The sequence below is a fragment of the Pelobates fuscus genome, chromosome 7 (assembly GCF_036172605.1).
Source record: "Pelobates fuscus isolate aPelFus1 chromosome 7, aPelFus1.pri, whole genome shotgun sequence".
NCBI lineage: Eukaryota > Metazoa > Chordata > Amphibia > Anura > Pelobatidae > Pelobates > Pelobates fuscus.
The window spans coordinates 6,651,575-6,668,680 of NC_086323.1; positions in this window are offsets into that span (position 1 = coordinate 6,651,575).

Consider the following 17,106-nt stretch of genomic DNA (forward strand, 5'->3'; position numbering starts at 1 on the left):
CCTGGGCACTCACTGCTAGATGCCCCAAATACTTGGATAGTCTTACTGGGGGCACACATCATCGGTTAGGAGGCACGGCCTGGGCACTCACTGCTAGATGCCCAAAATACTTGGATAGTCTTACTGGGGGCATACATGATCGGTTAGGAGGCACGGCCTGGGCACTCACTGCTAGATGCCCAAAATACTTGGATAGTCTTACTGGGGGGGGCATACATCATCGGTTAGGAGGCACAGCCCTGGACACTCACTGCTAGATGCCCAAAATACTTGGATAGTCTTACTGGGGGGCATACATCATCGGTTAGGAGGCACGGCCTGGGCACTCACTGCTAGATGCCCAAAATACTTGGATAGTCTTACTGGGGGGCATACATCATCGGTTAGGAGGCACGGCCAGGGCACTCACTGCTAGATGCCCTAAATACTTGGATAGTCTGACTGGGGGGGGCATACATCATCGGTTAGGAGGCACAGCCCTGGACACTCACTGCTAGATGCCCAAAATACTTGGATAGTCTTACTGGGGGGCATACATCATCGGTTAGGAGGCACGGCCTGGACACTCACTGCTAGATGCCCAAAATACTTGGATAGTCTTACTGGGGGCGCACATCATCGGTTAGGAGGCACGGCCTGGACACTCACTGCTAGATGCCCGAGATACTGGGATAGCCCTACTGGAGGCATACATCATCGGTTAAGAGGCACGGCCCTGAACACTCTCCCTGGCTTCTTAACACATCACTGTTCCTTCTGTATTGATATGGCTCTATAATGCCCCCACATTTTATACAGACTATACAGCCATTGTGTGGCAATTTTATTTTATTAGTCTTCATCTCCCTGCAATGGTTACTACATGTCACCATAACTATGCCGTCCTGGCAGTTTTATCCTATACCCCAAGCATCTCGTTTTCAGGACATTACAAAACCCCAGAATATAATGTTGGGGTTCGGACCGTAAGGGAAGAGATTATCTGATCCTGGTGGAGTTGAAACTGGAGACAGTTTATGAAGAATTTGCACTTTATTGTTCCCAATGATTGCTCAGATTGAGCAGTCTGATTATTATTTAGGTCTAGTTTTGTTTCTGCTCATTTGTGAAGTGAAAATCCTTTTAAAGTGTATTTTCACTCTGTAGTGGTTGTGGTGTCCTCACATAGCTGCATCGTCCCATGATTAAACGTCAAACTATTCATTATTTGAGTCTCCCAAGTGCACGACATCCTTTCTGGTCGTCTGTGATATCACTACAGCAGAGCTTCCCATTCTGCTCTGTTAATAACAATTTATTGCCCGGAAAGACATTGGCTGGAAAACCAGTTGACCACCAACCAATAAGTCCCTTCCAGAGGCAGACAGATCGATATGTCAAAGGGAATACACTCCAAAAATCTGTCGCTTATCTCGTTTATTAAATCAGCAGTCACGTTTCACGACATTACAAAGGGGTTTCTGTAATAAATAGTGAATTGAAATTAATAAACTGAAATAGCCCAGTGACTATTTCTGAGTTGTTTCCAAATCAGCTCCTTTTGCCTATTTTTCGTTTTGGAGTTCACGACTACTCACAGCTTAGTGAATAAAATGAACATTCTCTGAGTTCCAGCCAGTGTCAGTGACATGTCTGGCGTTCCGTTTATTATAGTACAGTGCTATTTATTAATAATAATAATAATAATATAGGTGAGCTGCGGTCCCAGGCATGCACTCAGAGCTCCAGCAGAGAGCTTTCTGCCACTGAACTCGTCTCCAGCTGATTAGGTTGGAGATGTTTTCAGAGCTGGGTACCTGGGGTGGGCACAGGGGGTTCAGGTACTAACTAGGTACATTTTACGAGATTCAGAGGCTGGTTTATTTACTAACGGGAGAGTACCAAGAATTCAGTGTGAATTTAAACGTTGAGGCCAACATAGTTCTAACAAACCGTTTTTAGTTGGGCTGATTTTATATTTGAATTCCCAGCAATTCTCACTTATTGAATAAAACCTGTTACTGTATTGCCCTGGGTATTGTGTGTTTTCCATGTTTATCTGCTTGTCTGCATTTGTCCACAGGGGGCAGCAGATACATCAAACAGCCCAGTGTCCCGTGTTATGTATAGAAAGCAGGCCGTCTGGTGAGAACGAGATTGGCACCAAATGACTGTCTGACCCAGCTGATAAATTGAGTGCCACTATATTTGGAATAACAGCACCCATTGATCAGCTTCAATCAGTTGTTAGTGATGAAAATGAATTGTAAAAAATAAATCTAGTCACAACTCTCACCATGCTCTGCCAGTCCAGAACAAGCATGATGAGAGTTGGCAGTTTCTGGTTAACGGTCTGAGCAATGATACGGAGCGAGGCAGCTCTATCAGACCGGACCCCAAACATTACCCCCTTTATGTTGCCTATTGGGGTCCAGGCGCTGTGCCCCCCAAAACAGTACTTACAGGGTGAGCAGAGGTACACAATAAAACCATGGGTACGTTCTGTCACTACACCCAAAGCTAGAGTACAGATAAAAAGTATAAAAAAAGTACAAAATCGCCTGTAAAAACTGACAAAAAGTAAAAAAACTGAAATAATTCATCACTAAACAGTGAATTGCAGCAAATTGAAAACGGAATTCAACATATAGGACAAAATAGCTGTTTTGGGACAATCACTTGGATATTTAAACTGAGTTTTTCAGTCAGATATAACTCGAGTTTAAAGTGTTAATTCCTTTAAAAAAGGATCGGACATGATGAAGGGTAGAAATGGTGACATTTGGGATAGAATAGAGGTTTCCTGGTCTTGGAGCCTTTATTTCAGTGTTTAATGAATACTGTGCACAATTATCTCCAAGCAGCTGAGATGCTGACATTTAAATACGTGAAGACGTGGTTCAAAATATATTTGATATTGTGAAGGATGATTTTTAATAAAAAACTAATATATATTAGATATCTCTGAATGACACTTCAATAAAACAGAATGTGTGATCATTTCCTCATTTTTTGACGTTCCTTTATTGCGTGTGTTGTTTTGTTTTTCCTTGGTACCAGTGGGATGGAGATTGTGTCTTCTCCTCCATATCGTCCCATGATGGCGTCCTTATACAGAGCGTTGGGGAAGGATACATGTCTGGAGGCAGGAATGGCGGGTGGTTACACAATATCGTTATAGTAATCTGAGTTAAAGAGCTAAGCAACGGTTGTCCAAATCCTATTATAGGCCCACAAAAAATGTCCTTTGGCACTAAGGCCCTCTTTGGTCACATTTAGAATTCTCCCCTCCTATCAAAATGTTTTTACCAGTCTGAGTCTCTGGTGCTCTGCATCCCATACATAATGTGAACCTAAAATATGCAATACAAACTCTTATCCCAAATATATCATGGTGCCGCTCTACAACAAAAAGTTAATAAATAAAAATGAATATCGCATTTGAAGACGCCAGACTTTGCTACTTCAAAAGGAAAGCTGTGCCGATACCATGAAATGACAACCAATCAAAATACTTTTTAATTTTTTTACTAAAATTTTGAACTTTTCCCATTAATCCATATGAAGCATTTTTATTATGGATACAGCAGGTGTTTCTGGTACTTATAATTTTGTCACATCAACGTGTAACTGTAACCTAACCTACACAGTGCATCTAAAGTGTGGGAGCCTGGAGTGTCCCTTTAATAATATAAACCCACCCAGTATAACTGTAACCTAATGTGTGTGTGAGCCTGGAGTGTCCCTTTAATAATATAAACCCACCCAGTATAACTAACTGTAACCTAACCTACACAGTGCATCTAACGTGTGTGGGAGCCTGGAGTGTCCCTTTAATAATATAAACCCACCCAGTATAACTAACTGTAACCTAACCTACACAGTGCACCTAATGTGTGGGAGCCTGGAGTGTCCCTTTAATAATATAAACCCACCAAGTTTAACTAACTGTAACATAACCTACACAGTGCATCTAACGTGTGTGGGAGCCTGGAGTGTCCCTTTAATAATATAAACCCACCCAGTATAACTAACTGTAACATAACCTACACAGTGCACCTAATGTGTGGGAGCCTGGAGTGTCCCTTTAATAATATAAACCCACCAAGTTTAACTAACTGTAACATAACCTACACAGTGCATCTAACGTGTGTGGGAGCCTGGAGTGTCCCTTTAATAATATAAACCCACCCAGTATAACTAACTGTAACCTAACCTACACAGTGCATCTAACGTGTGTGGGAGCCTGGAGTGTCCCTTTAATAATATAAACCCACCCAGTATAACTAACTGTAACCTAACCTACACAGTGCACCTAATGTGTGGGAGCCTGGAGTGTCCCTTTAATAATATAAACCCACCAAGTTTAACTAACTGTAACATAACCTACACAGTGCATCTAACGTGTGTGGGAGCCTGGAGTGTCCCTTTAATAATATAAACCCACCCAGTATAACTAACTGTAACATAACCTACACAGTGCACCTAATGTGTGGGAGCCTGGAGTGTCCCTTTAATAATATAAACCCACCAAGTTTAACTAACTGTAACATAACCTACACAGTGCATCTAACGTGTGTGGGAGCCTGGAGTGTCCCTTTAATAATATAAACCCACCCAGTATAACTAACTGTAACCTAACCTACACAATGCATCTAACGTGTGTGGGAGCCTGGAGTGTCCCTTTAATAATATAAACCCACCTAGTATAACTAACTGTAACCTAACCTACACAGTGCACCTAACGTGTGTGGGAGCCTGGAGTATCCCTTTAATAATGTAAACCCCCCCAGTATAAATAACTGTAACCTAACCTACACAGCGCATCTAACGTGTGTGGGAGCCTGGAGTATCCCTTTAATAATATAAACCCACCCAGTATAACTGTAACCTAACCTACACACTGCACCTACCGTGTGTGGGAGCCTGGAGTGTCCCTTTAATAATATAAACCCACCCGGTATAACTAACTGTAACCTAACCTACACAGTGCATCTAACGTGTGTGGGAGCCTGGAGTGTCCCTTTAATAATATAAACCCACCCGGTATAACTAAATGTAAAATAACCCACACAGTGCATCTAACGTGTGTGGGATCCTGGAGTGTCCCTTTAATAATATAAACCCACCCAGTATAACTAACTGTAACCTAACCTAACCTACACAGTGCATCAAACTTGTGTGGGAGCCTGGAGTGTTCCTTTAATAATATAAACCCACCCAGTATAACTAACTGTAACCTAACCTACACAGTGCATCTAACGTGTGTGGGAGCCTGGAGTGTCCTTTTAATAATATAAACCCACCCAGTAAAACTAACAGTAACCTAATATACACAGTGCATCGAACGTGTGTGGGAGCCTAGAGTGTCCCTTTAATAATATAAACCCACCCAGTATAACTGTAACCTAACCTACACAGTGCATCTAACGTGTGTGGGAACCTGGAGTGTCCCTTTAATAATATAAACCCACCCGGTATAACTAACTGTAACCTAACCTACACAGCGCATCTTACATGTGTGGGAGCCTGGAGTGTCCCTTTAATAATATAAACCCACCCAGTATAACTAACTGTAACCTAACCTACACAGTGCATCTAACGTGTGTGGGAGCCTGGAGTGTCCCTTTAATAATATAAACCCACCCAGTAAAACTAACAGTAACCTAATATACACAGTGCATCGAACGTGTGTGGGAGCCTAGAGTGTCCCTTTAATAATATAAACCCACCCAGTATAACTGTAACCTAACCTACACAGTGCATCTAACGTGTGTGGGAACCTGGAGTGTCCCTTTAATAATATAAACCCACCCAGTATAACGAACTGTAACCTAACTTACACAGTGCATCTAACGTGTATGGGAGCCTGGAGTGTCCCTTTAATAATATAAACCCACCCAGTATAACTAACTGTAACCTAACCTACACAGTGCACCTAACGTGTGTGGGAACCTGGAGTGTCCCTTTAATAATATAAACCCACCCAGTATAACTAACTGTAACCTAACCTACACAGTGCATCTAACGTGTGTGGGAGCCTGGAATGTCCCTTTAATAATATAAACCCACCCAGTATAACTGTAACCTAACCTACACACTGCACCTACCGTGTGTGGGAGCCTGGAGTGTCCCTTTAATAATATAAACCCACCCGGTATAACTAACTGTAACCTAACCTACACAGTGCACCTAACGTGTGTGGGAGCCTGGAGTGTCCCTTTAATAATATAAACCCACCCGGTATAACTAAATGTAAAATAACCCACACAGTGCATCTAACGTGTGTGGGATCCTGGAGTGTCCCTTTAATAATATAAACCCACCCGGTATAACTAACTGTAACCTAACCTACACAGCGCATCTAACATGTGTGGGAGCCTGGAGTGTCCCTTTAATAATATAAACCCACCCAGTATAACTAACTGTAACCTGGAGTGTCCCTTTAATAATATAAACCTACCCAGCATAACTAACTGTAACCTAACCTACACAGTGCACCTAACGTGTGTGGGAGCCTGGAGTGTCCCTTTAATAATATAAACCCACCCAGTATAACTACCTGTAACCTAACCTACACAGTGCACCTAACGTGTGTGGGAGCCTGGAGTGTCCCTTTAATAATATAAACCCACCCAGTATAACTAACTGTAACCTAACCTACACAGTGCACCTAACGTGTGTGGGAGCCTGGAGTGTCCCTTTAATAATATAAACCCACCCAGTATAACCAACTGTAACCTAACCTACACAGTGCATCTAACGTGTGTGGGAGCCTGGAGTGTCCCTTTAATAATATAAACCCACCCAGCATAACTAACTGTAACCTAACCTACACAGTGCATCTACCGTGTGTGGGAGCCTGGAGTGTCCCTTTAATAATATAAACCCACCCAGTATAACTAACTGTAACCTAACCTACACAGTGCATCTAACGGGTGTGGGAGCCTGGAGTGTCCCTTTAATAATATAAACCCACCCAGTATAACTGTAACCTAACCTACACAGTGCATCTAACGTGTGTGGGAGCCTGGAGTGTGCCTTTAATAATATAAACCCACCCAGTATAACTAACTGTAACCTAACCTACACAGTGCATCTAACGTGTGTGGGAGCCTGGAGTGTCCCTTTAATAATATAAACCCACCCAGTATAACTAACTGTAACCTAACCTACACAGTGCACCTAACGTGTGTGGGAGCCTGGAGTGTCCCTTTAATAATATAAACCCACCCAGTATAACTAACTGTAACCAAACCTACACAGTGCACCTAACGTGTGTGGGAGCCAGTAGTGTCCCTTTAATAATTTAAACCCACCTGATATAATGACACTTAGAACAGATTTATTGAGGAGGTTTTGAACGTATTAACTGCAAACTCGAGACACAGGTCAAACCCTTTAGTAATTTTATTAAAACATTAACAGCACAGGTTAAGCATGTGTTTAACCCCTTCAGGACGGAGTCAATAGTGCACGTTCTGATCAAAACAAAACGTAAACAAAAACTAGAATTTGCCTGTTCACCCGTAGTTCCCCTCTTTCAAATTATATGCACCCACACTTATTATATATAATTTTGTTCAGGAGAAACAGGGCTTTAATTTATCATTAACTATTCATATATGGAACATAATTTATGAATATTATGAATAAAATTTAAAAAAAATGTGAGAAAATAAGATTTTTTTTTAAATTTGCATTTCCGTCTGACATTTTAACTGTGAATGTCATAATACTGTTTTACTGCAATAAAATGCACATATTTGTAATCAGCGATGTCTCACGAGTACAACAGTGCCCCCCATTAACAGGTTTTATGTTGTTTTGGAAAGTTACAGGGTCAAATATAGAACGTTCCATTTTCAAATAGAAATTTGCCAGATTGGTAATGTTACCTTTGAGACGGTGTGGTAGCCCAGGAATGAGAATTACCCCCATAATGGCATACCATTTGAAAAAGTAGACAAGCCAAGGTATTGAAAGTGGGGTATGTTTAGTCTTTTTTAGTAGCCACTTAGTCACAAACACTGGCCAAAGTTAGCGTTCATATTTGTTTTTGTGTGAAAAAAGCAAAAAACGAATATTTGGCCAGCGTTTGTGACTAAGTGGCTACTAAGAAAGACTGGACATACCCCACTTGCAATACCTTGGCTTGTCTACTTTTGCAAATGGTATTCCATCATGGGGGTAATTCTCATTCCTGGGCTACCATACGCTCTCAAAGGCAACATAACCAATCTGGCAAATTTCAATGTGAAAAAAATGAAATGCAAGCCTTATATGTGACTCTCTAACTTTCCAAAACACCATAAAACCTGTACATGGGGGGTACTGTTATTCTCGGGAGTCTTCACTAAACACAAATATTAGTGTTTTAAAACAGTAAAACATATTACAACAATAATATAGACCATAAAAGTAAAAAATTTGTAAAAAATGCGAAAAACGTCACTTTTACTTAAAATATCATCGTGGTAATACAATTTACCAGTTTGAAACACGAATATTTGAGTTCAGCGAAGTCTCCCAAGTAAAACAGTACCCCCTATGTACAGGTTTTAGGGTGTCTTGGAGAGTTACAGGGTCAAATATAGTGCTTGCGATTAAATTCTCTGCACTTTCTCCCTGTGTTGTCAGGCATGTCAATCAAATTTGAATTAATCAAATCACATAATTACGTTAAAAGATTATTTAAATATACACGTAGAATTTTAATATATATGCATTTATAGGTATTTAAATTCTACGTGTATACTAATGTAATCTTTTATGTAATTATATGTATTTATCTCTATATATATATATATTTGCGGTTATTTGCATTTTATATATAGATAGATATATATAGAATGTCATTCTAAGTGTATTTTGTTACCGATATATATATATTAATAACAAAATACAGTTAGAATTAAATTACATATGCATATATAATTTATATTAAATTTTGTTTCAATATTTGATTTTTTTATTTTATTATTTTATTTATTATTTTAATTATACGTATATAATATATATATGTACATCTATTATATATATAATATATATACATATTATATATATATGTAACGTCATTCTAAGTGTATTTTAATATTAATATATATACTTATATTAATAATAAAATACACTTTGTATGATGTTACATATATATAATATGTATATATATATATATATATATATATATATATATATATATATATATATAATATATATATATATATATACACATTATATATATATATATATAAATAAATATATTTAATTTAATTTTACACACGTCTAATATATATTTTTTTACTTTCCCACCAGCAGGGAGACTGTCTGATATTTCAAACAGCCCCCTGCTGGCAGATCCACAGCCAGCTATAGGGGGCCATGTGATCGCTCTTTGAGAGCGATCACATGGCCCCCGGGGGCCTCATTTGCCGGAGGGGGGCTGCCTGGGCTCTCAGGCAGCCCCCTAGAAGAGGATCGCGGTGGAGGTGAGTACACCTCTCCTCCTGGGGGCTTAAGCCGTTACGACGTACCATGCAGCCGCAACGGCTTTAAAGCCCTTTTAATGCGGGACGGCATGGTACGTCGTAACGGCGTTAAGGGGTTAAACATTTATGTTTAGCTCCTCTGTTTACCTTTGTATATCATTAACTCTTTACAGGCCAGCAGTGATTTGTCATGTTTATGAATATTATTGAAAACAAAATGTTTTTGATAGATTATAAAAAGACAAACAAATCACACAGCCGCGCAAGATGCCACAGACAAAAAAGGCATTTTAACCCGGAAAATAACATACAATACCTTACAAACAACAGCTAAGACATAAAGTATCAATTTACAATATTAAATTCAATAATAGCAGAAAATAAGCATAACCACATCTACACAAAAAGACAAAGATGGGCTATAGCTTACAAACAGGACACATACAATTGGTCTTACATAGGATAAAAAAAATAATAATAAAAAAAAGAAGAGTCAAATTACCCATAAATAAAGTTATTTTGATATCTACTAAAGGATCAGAGAGATCATAAGAAGCTATCCTAATCTTGCTTTCATCCCAGCTTGGCAGAAATTGACATGCATATTACCCGAATTCCAGCCCGTTACCAGTCTGTAATATCTACAATAAACTTAGAATAAAACTCACAAATTCCCTCATTAGGGAAGTTATTACTCAAAAGTAAGCCCTTCTCCATCTCAAGTTGATATAATAGTTGTGCTTTAAGTTGGCCTTTATTTGGGATCTCCGTATTTTTCCAAAATCTAGCAATTAGAGTTTTAGTTGCCATTAAGCAATGGACCATCATCAATTCTAAATTACCTTGTATTTCTAAGCCAAAAAGATGGAGTAATGCAAAATCCGCTTTGAACTCAGGACGTATACCTCCAATTCTAAAAATAAGATCAAATATGATATTCCAAAGAGGTTTAATTCTGGGACAAGTCCACCAAATATGGAGTAAAGTCCCTTCAGGATGGAAGCACCGCCAACAATTTGGGGGGTTAGAGATGGATATTTTAGAAACCATATATTTTTATTTTAGGACCAAATACCATCTAAACAAAATTTTTGTGAAAGTCTCAAGGATATTCAGGTTATGTATATGTTTCCTTGTCAACAGAAGTGCTTTACACCAATTATTGTAAGGAATGGAGATACCCAAGTCTTCTTCCCATTTTGTTAAAGCATTAGGTATATCTGGGACCTCCGTGAGTTTTATCAAATCTTTCGCAAGAGAGAATACCTTCTTTACATCTAAGCCAGAAAACAGGTTGCCCTTATCAACAACTAAAGAAATAATATGGTCTTTAAGAAAACTCTTAAGACGTAGATAGTTAAATATTTCTTTAAATGGTAAATCTAACTCCGTCCTAAGAACTTCAAAACTTTTCATATGCTGACCGATAAAGAGATCTTTTATCTTATAGTTACACTTTTTATACCAATGCCGTAAATTTATCTCTAACATAAACTGTTCTAAAGAACGTATAGTAAGATTCTCACAAAGATTTTTCTTAATTTTCAAGATAGTTTTTAAATATGACCATTCTTTGAGTGTTTGAGATAAAGACAGAACAGAGTGGACTGAGATGTCATGCAGATCTTTATTCTGGCTTACTTCCCTCCACAAAAGGAGCTCCAGATTATCCAGACCAATTCTGGCTGATTCAATTTTGTACCAGGTTGATTTCTTGAGTCACTTATTTGTAAATGGGAAGCATGAACCAACATATTGGCCTGATAAATTTGCGTAATCAGGGGATATCCCAATCCACCCTGTTGGGTCTTCCGAGATAAGGTATATGTGTTAATTCTAGGACGTTTCCCTTTCCATATATATGATGTAATACTACTTTGGACCATATTCAGCCAGAAACGGGAGATCGAGAAGGGAAGCATTCTAAAAAAGGTAGGCCCATTTGGGAATTATATAGGCTTTGATAGTATTTATCCTTCCCCACCAAGAGATCTCATGAACTCTCCAATCTTTCAGTAAGGCATTGGTCTCTTTTAGTAATTTCAAAAAATGTATTTCCATAGTCCGCGTTATATCCGCGGGAATAATCAACCCCAAATAATTGATCTCTTTGTTCGTCCATTTGAAATCAAAAACGCTTTTTTAAAGCGCTAGGTTATCTTTTTTAATATTAAGAGCCATAGCTAGTGTTTTATTCAAATTTAAACTATAATTAGATATCCTGCTATAGTTGTCAAATTCTTGCATTAGATATGGGAGAGAGCTGAGGGGATCAGTAATAGAAATTAAAATATCGTCCGCGTATAAACACAGCTTCCAAACACAGCTTCCAAACATCCTCCTGAGCTCCCATACCCTTAATCCGTGAGTTAAGTCTGATATTGTTCGCCAGTGGTTCTATAGACAGGACATAAAGTAAGAGGGAGAGGGGACAGCCCTGCCTTGTCCCATTGGAAATACAGAACCACTCTGAACATAAGTCAAGGGCTACAATTCAGGCAGTAGGATTCGAATATAAAGCACCCACAGCAGTCAAAAACTTTCCTTCAAAGCCAAACTGAAAAAGGGTTCTCTTCATGAACTCCCACCCGACCCTGTCGAAAGCTTTCTCAGCATCCTGTCTGGCCCAATCCAATAGGTCAAGCACCCTGTGAGTATTATTGGAAGAATAGCGTCCCGTTATAAACCCTATCTGATCTTCATGAATCAGAGCTGGTAGAACCTTTTTCAGCCGTTCGGCCAATATTGCAGCATAAAGTTTGGCATCTACATTGACCAAAGAAATAGGGCGATAGTTGCTCACATCGGAGGGCATTTTTCCCTGTTTCAAAATTAGAGTGATATGTGCCCTTAGTAACTCAGTAGATGCCGAGCCTTTGGACGCCATTTCGTTAAAGGTATCAGTTAGATGCGGAATTAATTGTTTTCTAAAAATCTTAAAAAAAAGGTTCGTATAGCCATCCGGGCCCGGAGCTTTATTGTTTACAAGTTTATTAATTGCTGCTTCTACTTCACTCTGAGAAATAATTTTATTCAACATTGCATTCTGATCGTGGGACAATTCCGGTAACTTAGAGTTTTTCAGGTAGATCTCCATCTTAGCTATGTCAGGAGATGTATTCAAATTATATAAACTCCCATAAAAAGATCTGAATTTTTCAGCAATTTCGTCTGGCTTGTAAATACAATTATTTCCATCTACCAATTTAGAAATCTTTTGATCAGCCACTCTTTTTTTTAAACTTATTTGATAGTATAGAATCTACTCTATTGTTCTTATAATAGTATTTAATATTGAGCTTATTAATGTTGCTCTCTATCCTAATCTTAATATGAGCATTCATTTTTTCTTGACAGTGCTTAATAGATAGAGCTATCTGATCGGAATAAGATTGTTTGTTGGCTTTAGAAAGATTGTAGAATTCAATATAGAGGTCGGACAAAATATTATTTAAGTTATTTTTCTGTTGGCTTGCTAGTTTGATCCAATATACTCTGATGACTGCTTTGCAAGAAAACCAAAGACATTCTTTAGAGATCTCGTAAGATGAATTTTCTTTAATAAATAGATCAATTAAGTTATCTATATGATCGATATTAGCTTTATTTTTTAATAGGTAGTCCGCAAGTCTCCATGTCGGAGGAGATCTAGTATTGGTCATCACCAGCTCAGCAGTTATCATATCGTGATCAGACCAAGTATTTTCAACAATAGAGATTGAAGAAATCGCCTTGACTAAATCTAAATTACCTAAAATCAGATCTATCCTAGCAGCCGAACAATGGGGAATAGACCTATGCGTATAGTTCTTTTCATTAGGATGAAAAAGTCTCCAACAATCGTATAACTCCGCTTTCTTTATTGTCCTACTAAGTGATGCTGCCTGCCGTTTCAGGGATTTGTCTATCTGCTGATTCTTTGACAATTGTTTATCCAATAAGGTGTCACATATACAGTTAAAGTCCCCTGCGATCAAAAGTCGCCCTTTTTTAACCTGTTCCAGCAACCTCAAAATTTTACTCAGGGTTTTAATCGGATCTTTATTGGGTAAATACACAATAACTAGTGTGTAGTCCAACCCATTTAATTGTCCCACTAAAATGATAAATCTCCCTTCCGGGTCAGAATGGCTATAGTAGCATTCAAAGGAAACTTCTTTAGAAAAGATTATAGAAACCCCACATTTTTTTTTCTATTTTTATGTCTTTTATTGTCCTTTGTCTGCCATGTGGCTAATGGAGTTTTGCCTCTGTCCTTGAAGATAATTTGATTACTTCCCAATTATCTCCAGGATAGAGACTCTGTGGAACTTGTTTTGGGCAGAAAAGCCATGCTTCATTTGGTCACAAAGGACTTTCCCTTAACTTTTGAACCCCTGGTCTGATTCGTGCCATTTTTTAATATGTTGTTCCCCTGAATGGATTGATTGTGAATATGTAATTATGGAGATTGGATGTATGGTTTTAGAGTTATGAAAGTTGGGTAAAAAGTATGTTTTAACTGTATGTGTAATTGGGTTACCTCACAGGATAAGGGGAGGGAATCTGTGGGTTGTAACTGAGATGTTATTGGTTGTTTTATAACTCCCTGTGGGCGGTCCTGTATTGGCAAAGATTGTAATAAAAACCAGACTGGGTGTGCCAGCACCTCAGATCATCTTGTACCTTCATGAAGTTTTGGCTCATGTTTGGGGGATTGGAGAACTACACTCTGGGGATTGCTATAATCACTATGCTCCCCAGGGTATAATCGCTGAGCTCTGCTAAGAGCTTGTTCCTGTTCCTGCTCTCTGGAATTCGGAGAGGTCCACCTACTGGAAGCTGGACCCTGGTCTTGGGTCCAGAGTGGGTGGAGTCGGTGAGACCCCAACCAAGCTGCGGCGGTTCGTGGGGTCTGCAGTGGTTATGGTGTCAGGCAGAGTGCTTGGAGACCTCGGAAAGCACTAGGAGCATCTGTCAGCGGAGGGTACCCGGTCGGGGTGCCAGCGGTTCCGTTACACAGATTATTATCTTTTAACCAAGCATGGACAATGTCCACAGACTTAAAGGGGCACCAAGTATCCCTATAGCAAATGTATAACACAGATTGTGAGTTCCACCTAAACTTTAAGTTGTGTTTCTTTAAACAGGGGAAAACCGTGGAGAACAGGTTTCTTCTTTGTCTCGTTATAAAGGAGACATCTGCTAAAACTCTTATGGCTTTAAATTTTTCGTTTGTCCTCGTCTTCTTTGCAAACTGAAAAATCTGTGTCCTCAACTCAAATGAAGCGAACGCCGCTATCACATCTTGGGGATATGCTTGATCTTGCTTACTCTATGAGAGCCGATGGAATCGAGGTATTTTTATATCCTCCTGTGGCGTTGTAATCCAAAGACTCCCGAAGAACTCCAGTAAGAAATCATATAGTTGTGCAGCAGACACTTCCTCCGGTATATTTCTGAACCGTAAGTTCAGTCTCCTTGACCTATCCTCTAAGTCGCACAATTTGTCTTCCATTTCTTTCATTTTGATTATCACTTTTGTTTGAGAGTCCTTTATCTCTTTAAGCTGGAATTCTAAGGCCTCCTCCCTTTCTTCAATTATCTGGAGGCGTTCGTTTAATGTGGCTAAGTCTGCTTTAATATAAAAATATTTGCTGTTCAATTCCTTTTTTATGTCTGTTGAAATATCTTCCAGACACTTCTTAAGGAAGATAGGAGTAACTATATCTTTATCAGTCCCGGTAGGGGAAGAAGACATCCCTATATTTAAAACGCTCTATAGTTGATTTTTCTAAGCCATCTTGGTTATCTTGCGGGACAAAAAAGGCTGAAAGTCTCTTTTCTTGTTTCTGGCCTTTCTTATCTGCCTTAGCAGACGATTTACTGTCTTGTGTTTTTTTTTAAGACATTTCTCTTTAAGAAAAAATATAAAGATATCAGAGAATGGTTTAACAATCAGGAGAAGTTTGAGGTTTGGAAGGGTGTTAGCCTCAGAGGCCCTCAGACTCTATCCCCTCTTCCCTCTTTCTTTTTGCCTTTACTTTCTTTCTCCCTCTTTCTCCTTCCTTTCTTCTTTTCTTCTAATCCAGTTGTCCTATGTCCCTTATGTTACAGGGACCCAGTATCAATATACAAAAAGAGTCCAACGGCAGGTGGGTCTACTAAGCACTAATATGTTCTCTTTATATTATCAATATCAAAGTTTATCAGAGTTTATCCATAGCATTAGCATATATATATAGTACATCAGTCTCCTGAGTTGTTAGTATTTAAGTATTTGGCTCCTCACTGACTCACCCCCTTCAGTAAGAGGATTGATGGCTGGGTCAATGTTATTTCGGAGTATCTCTCTGGAACCCTTTAATGATCAGATCAAGGTCCTCCGCAGTATCCTAGCAGCAAAATGACCCACTGCACCTGCAACGCCGAAACTCTGCCCAAAGCAGACTAACTTTCACCGCCGGCGTTATCAGCGAGTGCAGCGCCAGAGTTTAACCCGCTCAGCGACAGACGATATCCCATCTCCGTCCTCCGCACCTTGCCTCGCCTCACCTCTCTTCCGTTCGCGACCCCTCCCCTCCCGGCGTGAGCGTCACTACGTCATCACGCCCCCCCTCTTTCTACTCATCCAAAAAATGTATAATTTAAACCCACCTGATATAATGACACTTAGAACAGATTTATTGAAGAGGTTTTGAACGTATTAACTGCAAACACGAGACACAGGTCAAACCCTTTCGTAATTTTATTAAAACATTAACAGCACAGGTTAAGCATGTGTTTAAACATTTATGTTTAGCTCCTCTGTTTACCTTTGTATATCATTAACTCTTTACAGGCCAGCAGTGATTTGTCCCCATTATGAATCAGGATGGGCTGCTCTGGATCCAAGCTCTTCTCATTCGGAGTGAGAGGACAACAAAAAGGGAATATAAGATAAGCACAGGATTAACCATATGGCGACCTTAGGTGTTCTCCTAGGGCACAGAGGTTAAAGAGGAATCCGGAACCATGAATTTGTTTGGCCCACCACTCATATGTGCTAAATAAAGGGGGGTTAAAACAGGTAAACTGCCTAGGGCCCTGAACCATCTTAGTCCTTCACTATGTAACAAGGACCAGTGTAACGGAGGAGGAGAGGATGTTGGGTTCAGTGGACAGCAGGGTGCTGTTGGAACATGGTTTATTGTGGGGGTTGTGTAAGGGAAGAGGTCAGTCATGGTGATGTGACCTTGCTTACTTGGTCTGTGCTCCCTACCAAACCATCGGAGTGTGATTACAACTGACATTGTGAGGAAATTCGGTTTCACCAACTGCCTGTTCTGTGCCATGGAGTGTATTTAATTCACTAGTTTGATCCTTTACCCAGCAGAACTCATTCACTGGTCATCACAACCTGTGGCAGCACTGTTTATCTCTATCCATGTCTGTAACTGAGGAGCCCGAGACCATTCTGTCCAATGCAGGATGAATTTGGGAACAGGCCCTTCACAGATCCAATTTACAATCCTCTGACTTCCTGAACCTATCGATTTATAAATAAGACATCACTGGTGCTCCAGCAAACAATCTTGCTGATAAAGAAAATTCTGGACAGCACTGGTAAAGAGCGGGTAAGTATTAGTCAGTCTGGTGGAATATCTTTTAGTTTTAGTTTTTT